Here is a 6819-nt window from a genome sequence, read left to right as displayed (position 1 = left end):
CCTGTGGAATGGTCTGAGACCAGTCACCTGGACGGCTGATGAAATTGAGGAGTATTTCAGTCTGTAATAAAGTTTTTTTGTAAAGAAAAACTCATTCTGATTGACTGGGCCTGGCTCCAGTGGGTGGGCCTATGCCCTCCCAGGCCTACCCATTCTCCCATGTTTATTCTACAATTTAGACGTTTTCTGCAATTCCATTTCACCTACTCTTAATATTTAGGAATATTTAGGAACACAAATAGTGTTTCATATAGCCTTGTGTTTATCTGTCATCGTGTGATAGAGCTGTGAGCGTTAAAGAGAAGTATTTGATTTGGCATCGCAGTAATGGGGAGTTGCTGATTGGCTGATTGGAGGATTTTTGCTTCATAATCTGGTAAAGATAACAGAAGAAGGGAGTGTGTGTGTGAACAGTGACCTACTGTCAAGCATGAAATTTGTTCACCATTACATTCTGTGTACCACTCACTGGCCTTGTTGCTCCACCTGTTGCTCCATTCCCTAAATGCATTGACCCTTATCCTGACCTGATACAGCCAAACCTATTTATTGTCCTTAAAAACACATTTGTTTCATTGTATGACGCTTATTATGCAAAGCATGTTTTTTAGTTTCTAATCATCTGAAATTAGATTGAATCGAATATATAAGGAAAGTAAATGTTACATTTTCTAATTTTACTTACTTACCCACTATGATTGGTGGGTAGTTATTTTCTGTTTAGTGTTTTTGTTGCACCTTGCAGAACTGTTCATTTGTCCGTTTGTTGTTTTTGTTCCAGTATTCATCTTTCTTAAAATCATTATGAATCCGTACCACGCTGCTCTTTGGTCCTCTTCTCCTTCCACCAACGAAAATCGTTACACATGGTAATAAAGAAAATACTTCATAACTGTATTTCATTCAAAAAGCACTTTTCACAATCCCCAAAATGTAATATTTGTATTTAAAATAAATTGTTGTGATTAAATGAAAGCGTACCAAGATGTGTTTCAGTAGTTGAACTCAAGGTGAGCGAGCCACACACCATACTGTAGGCAAAAAGCAGGCACAAATGCATAAAAAAACAAACTAAAAGTCAATCTAACAGAGTTATAAATAGTTCCTCATGAGCATATTAGCATTGGAATGAAACAGTCATGACTCATCCATCCATTGATCTATTAATTCACAGGAGGGCTTTGCTTCCTTCTGCCACTTCTCACACTACATACAAGAGCAGATACTTATCCACTATTGGTCAGTGTAAAAAATAAATTCTCGCAACTGCGGGGGATTCTGTTCCTGGCAGCAGATGTAACATGATCTGTAGGAATTCCCATGCTGGGGCACAGTGGGAAAGTTGATAAACACAATAGGACTTGAAGCACACATCCAGTACCCCAAGCAGTGTACCTTACTCCAATGCCGGTCCACTAATGAATATAAACACCTGTGAGCAATCCCCAAGAGCCAAAACAAATGGGGAGGGTCTGGTCACTGTGCCTGGTGCAGGTACTCAACCATGTTGATCCCATCTTGTTTGAGAAATCATTTGATTTTAGAATATGAGGACTTGTGCAAAGTATGGAGGCACACTGACAATGCCATCACATACACAAATCGATTTTGTATATTTTATAGCCATTTACATCAATTAACACCCAGTTTGATGCCTACATCATTCATTTGGTGCTGGGGCTCATAGGTTCATTTACACAACCCTAACCATGTTCCCATCCAACCATTTAATGCGGCTGAATTACCTGATGCATGAAAAAAGCAACACAATCTCACACTCAATTCATGCAAATATGTACAAAAAGTATTGCAACAGCAATGCATTTTTGGCAATGACGTTCTACACTGCTTTTTTTTGTGTCCCACATTTATTTATATATAACAAAAAAAAGTGTTAACAACCCAATATTGTTAATCTACCAGGTTGTCACAAAATACATACAATATAATAGTTCCTCAAGTGTCACGCCCTGACCTTAGTATTCTTTGTTTTCTTTATTATTTTGGTTAGGTCAGGGTGTGACATGGGTGATATGTGTGTTTTTTGTCTTATTCTAGGGTGTTTGTACTATCTAGGGTTTTTTGTAGATTTATGAGGTTGTTTTCATCTAGGTGTTTATGTTGGTCTATGGTTGCCTAGATTGGTTCTCAATTAGAGGCAGGTGTTTATCGTTGTCTCTGATTGGGAACCATATTGAGGCAGCTATCTTCTTTGGGTATTTCGTGGGTTATTGTCTATGTTATGTTGCATGTTATCACAGTGTTTATATAGCGGTCGTTTTGTTGTTTAAGTGTTCTTCGTGTTCTTCATTCAATGAAGAAGAATGTATTCTAACCACGCTGCGCTTTGGTCCCCTCCATACGACGATCGTGACATTAATAAATGTGGAGCAATAGAAGACCTGCAAAAATGGCTGTTAGAGCTCACTTTGCCATGCATGAGCCCTAGTTAGAGTCCCTGTTGCAGCTTTCACTTTCTTCTGCTACATTGCTGGCAGCGTTGAGATCACGTCTAGCTCACATCTAGTTATGTGATCTAGTGTTGGGAAGCATTCTGTTTTTCAACATTGTGTTGGGTGTAATTACATTGATATATCTAATGAACAATGGATAAGCAACAATGGATTTGACAGATAGAAATAGTCACTACAGGTGTGATCAAGCCTTGCTGTACATCAAAGTTGCCTGAAGCTGAATGGAAAGTACTATGCCCTGACCAGTTATTCAGGAGAAAATCCTCTGTGACTAGACATTTACCTTTTTTTTAGGGTGAAAACCAGTAATATAAATCACTGCTGATCCATCCTGTTCTGATCTAATAAGATGAATGTAGGATTTCCTGCGGCCTAGAATTGAGGCCTTTCCCAGTCATAAAGGACGAAGCTAGGCCCCTCTTGGTTATCATTGGCGAAGATAGGGTTAGGGGCTATACAATGCATTCGGAAAGTATTCCGACCCCTTTACTTTTTCCACATTTTGTTACATTACAGCCTTATTCTAAAATGGGATAAATTGTTTTTTTCACTCATCAATCTCAGCTATCATAGCACAGGTAAATGCATCTTAAAAAATGCTATTCTGTTATTTTGAAATAAATTGTCTTCGTAGCATGTTTTTTTATGACCTTTCTAAACAAAATATGAATGGATTTCTTTGTGATTGTGTATATTAAGTGTATATATTAGACTGGCAGCTATTGGTAGGCTACTCATCGAGTCCCAGCTATTCTACTCTTAGTATGCATATGGTGCAGGAAACATCACATGCGTATATTCCCCAGCCCTTTACAATATGAATATGATGGAAAATAACAGAATACAATAGAAAGGATATTTTCCCAAAATCGGTATTTGCTGATTGTCATCAGTAGTCATGGAGCTGTGGTTATTCTAGGAAAACATTGTATTTTGAAAGAGAGACCATCTGTAAAATATTTTGTGTTTTTTGGCAAAACTAGGCTCATTAAAAACTGTGGAATATGCTTTTCCGGAGAGGGTATAGCAATCAAAATGTCTGGCCTGCATTTGGAAAAGTAAACAAGCACCAGCAAGCTTCTCAAAGATGCCCTCTGGTGGTGGAACTATCATTAATGGCAACAGTGGCTGACAGTAAAGACTATGCCATACAATTCCCCAGCTTCCCACAAGCTGTGTTATTAAAACCATGGTGTTACTGAAGTTTATATATCTAATATCCTGAATGTATGTTGCAACTTTTAAAGGAAAACCCACTTTATGTAAATAAGGTATTTCTGTTTGTTTTTTTTCAATACATTTGCTTTGTCATTATTGGGTATTTGGGTGTAGATTGATGAGGATTTATTTTTTCTTTAATCCATTTTAGAATAAGGCTGTACCGTAACATAATGTGGAAAAAGTCAAGTGGAATACTTTCTGAATGCACTGTATGTCACTCTCTTATACCTCTTTGTCCAACATGTTATACCCCAGAGGTTGTAAATAAACCCTTTTTAAGGTGATATAACTTCTATCATTATTATCGGGCTGTGAAAGCCATAGCGGAATGGCTTCAGACAGAACATTTCTCACTGCAAATTGCTGCTGACATTGAATTTATTTCGGGCAACAGACATACTCAACAAAATGCACAATGTGGACCCAGAGGATATCACTTGAAAGTATGAATTAAAACGCTTATTTCCAAAGTGGTCCTCAATGGTAAAAACAATAACATGATAAGACTAGATAAAATTACAAACAACCATAAATACATTCATTTATATTGACATCTTAAAAAGTGGCACTATTCACTGCACTTCTCCTTAACCTTAAAAATCAACCATATTCATTTCACATTAAAACAACCTATTAATTGCACATCATACTGATCCTTCAAATAAATACACCTGACCAGCAGTGGGGGCACAAGGGGCAGTGGGGTGATTTCCCTAACCTAGACAACCTTGTCCTGCTTTTTAAAGCTATTTAAAATTTTTATTTGCTTGATCTCCAAGGGAAAGCTATTCCATAGACAAATGCCTATATAGAAAAACGTGCTCCTCGCAGTACTGTTTACTCTTGGGATTTTACAAGACATAACACTAGCTCTGGTATTGTGACGGTTGGTTATGGACCATATCATACCTGTATAGTTTCCCTCCTCACTTTCCTGCTTAATGTGGTCAAAAAGCTGGATAAGTATCGGGAATAAAGGTAAGACCCAAGTGTAGAAGTAACAATGTTTATTGTACCAACGGGGCAGTCAAGCGTCAAAGCAGGCAGGCTCAGATCAGGCAGAGTTCGGTAATCCAGAGATGGAGCAAAGGTACAGGACCGCAGGGAGACTCCGGGTCAGTGACAGGAAGGGTGGTCAGGCGGGTACAGGGTCAGGTCAGGTCAGGATAGGCAAGGCAAGACACTTTGTGAAATGTCAGAATAATAGTAGAGAGAACTATTTATTTCAGCTTTTATTTCTTTCATCACATTCCCAGTGGGTCAGAAGTTTACATACACTCAATTAAATGGTTTAACTTGAGTCAAATGTTTTGCGTAGCCTTCAACAAGCTTCCCACAATAAATTGGGTGCATTTTGGCCCATTCCTCCTGACACAGCTGGTGTAACTGAGTCAGGTTTCTAGGCCTCCTTCCTCACACACGCTTTTTCAGTTCTGCCCACACATTTTCTATAGGATTGAGGTCAGGGCTTTGAGATGGCCACTCCAATATCTTGACTTTGTTGTCCTTAAGCCATTTTGACACAACTTTGGAAGTATGCTTGGGGTCATTGTCCATTTGGAAGACCCATTTGAGACCAAGCTTTAACTTTAACTGATGCCTTGAGATGTTGGTTCAATATATCCACATCATTTTCCGTCCTCATGATGCCATCTATTTTATGAAGTGCACCAGTCCCTCCTGCAGCAAAGCACCCCCACAACATGATGCTGCTACCCCCATGCTTCACGGTTGGGATGGTGTTCTTCAGCTTGCAAGCCTCCCCCTTTTTCCTCCAAACATAACAATGGGCATTATGGCCAAACAGTTCTATTTTTGTTTCATCAAAGAGGACATTTCTCCAAAAGGTACGATCTTTGTCCTCATGTGCAGTTGCAAACTGTAGTCTGGCTTTTTTATGGCGGTTTTGGAGCAGTGGCGTCTTCCTTGCTGAGCGGCCTTTCAGGTTATGTCGATATAGGACTCGTTTTACTGTGGATATTGATATTTTCGTACCTCCCATCTTCACAAGGTCATTCTCTGTTGTTCTGGGATTGATTTGCACTTTTCGCACCAAAGTACATTCATCTCTAGGAGAGAGAACGCGTCCCCTTCCTGAGCGGAATGAAGGCTGCGTGGTCCCATTATGTTTATACTTACGCATTATTGTTTGCACAGATGAACGTGGTACCTTCAGGCGTTTGGAAATGTCTTCCAAGGATGAACCAGACTTGTGGAGGTCTACAATTTTTTTTCTGAGGTCTTGGCTGATTTCTTTTAATTTTCCCATGATGTCAAGCAAAGAGGCATTGAGTTTGAAGGTAGGCCTTGAAATACATCCACAGGTACACCTCCAATTGACTCAAATTATGTCAATTAGCCTATCAGAAGCTTCTAAAGCCATGACATCATTTTCTGGAATTTTACAAGCTGTTTAAAGCCACATGTAAACTTCTGACCTACTGTTATTGTGATACAGTGAATGATAAGTTAAATAATCTGTCTGTAAACAATTGTTGGAAAAATTACTTGTGTCATGCACAGAGTAGATGTCCTAACCGACTTGCCAAAACTATAGTTTGTTAACAAGAAATTTGTGGAGTGGTTGAAAAACGAGTTTTAATGACTCCAACCTGAGTGTGTGTAAACTTCCGATTTCAATTGTAAGTGGGGAAGATGGGCGACACCTGGAGGGGGTGGAGACAAGCACAAAGACAGGTGAAACAGATCAGGCAAGTATCAGTGGAGTGAGCTGTTCTGAAGCCAGATTGTAGTTCATAAAGAAGTTTGTGCTCAAGAAGGTAAACAAATCTCTCAACAACTTTGGATAAGGTGCTGAGGATTGACACAGGTCTGTAGATTCCTACATTTGTTTTACTGCTCTTATTGTGAAGTGTAACCCCCCAGGCTGTTTTGAGATCCTTGGGAAATGTACCACTACTTATTTTTTATTTTATTTAACCTTTATTTATACCAGGTTTTTCTCAATGACACAACATCTTGTTTCCAAGGGAGACCTTGTCCAACTAATAGAAAGGTTTACAATATGCGTTATTTTAGCAGTGACACAAGCACTATCTTTTATGAATCTTGCAGGATGGTTATCCAGCCCAGTTGCTTTGTTTGTGCTCATTAAGCATAGTAG

This window comes from Oncorhynchus clarkii, chromosome 16 (genome assembly GCF_045791955.1).
Source record: "Oncorhynchus clarkii lewisi isolate Uvic-CL-2024 chromosome 16, UVic_Ocla_1.0, whole genome shotgun sequence".
Taxonomy (NCBI): domain Eukaryota; kingdom Metazoa; phylum Chordata; class Actinopteri; order Salmoniformes; family Salmonidae; genus Oncorhynchus; species Oncorhynchus clarkii.
This window is presented reverse-complemented; position numbering follows the sequence as displayed.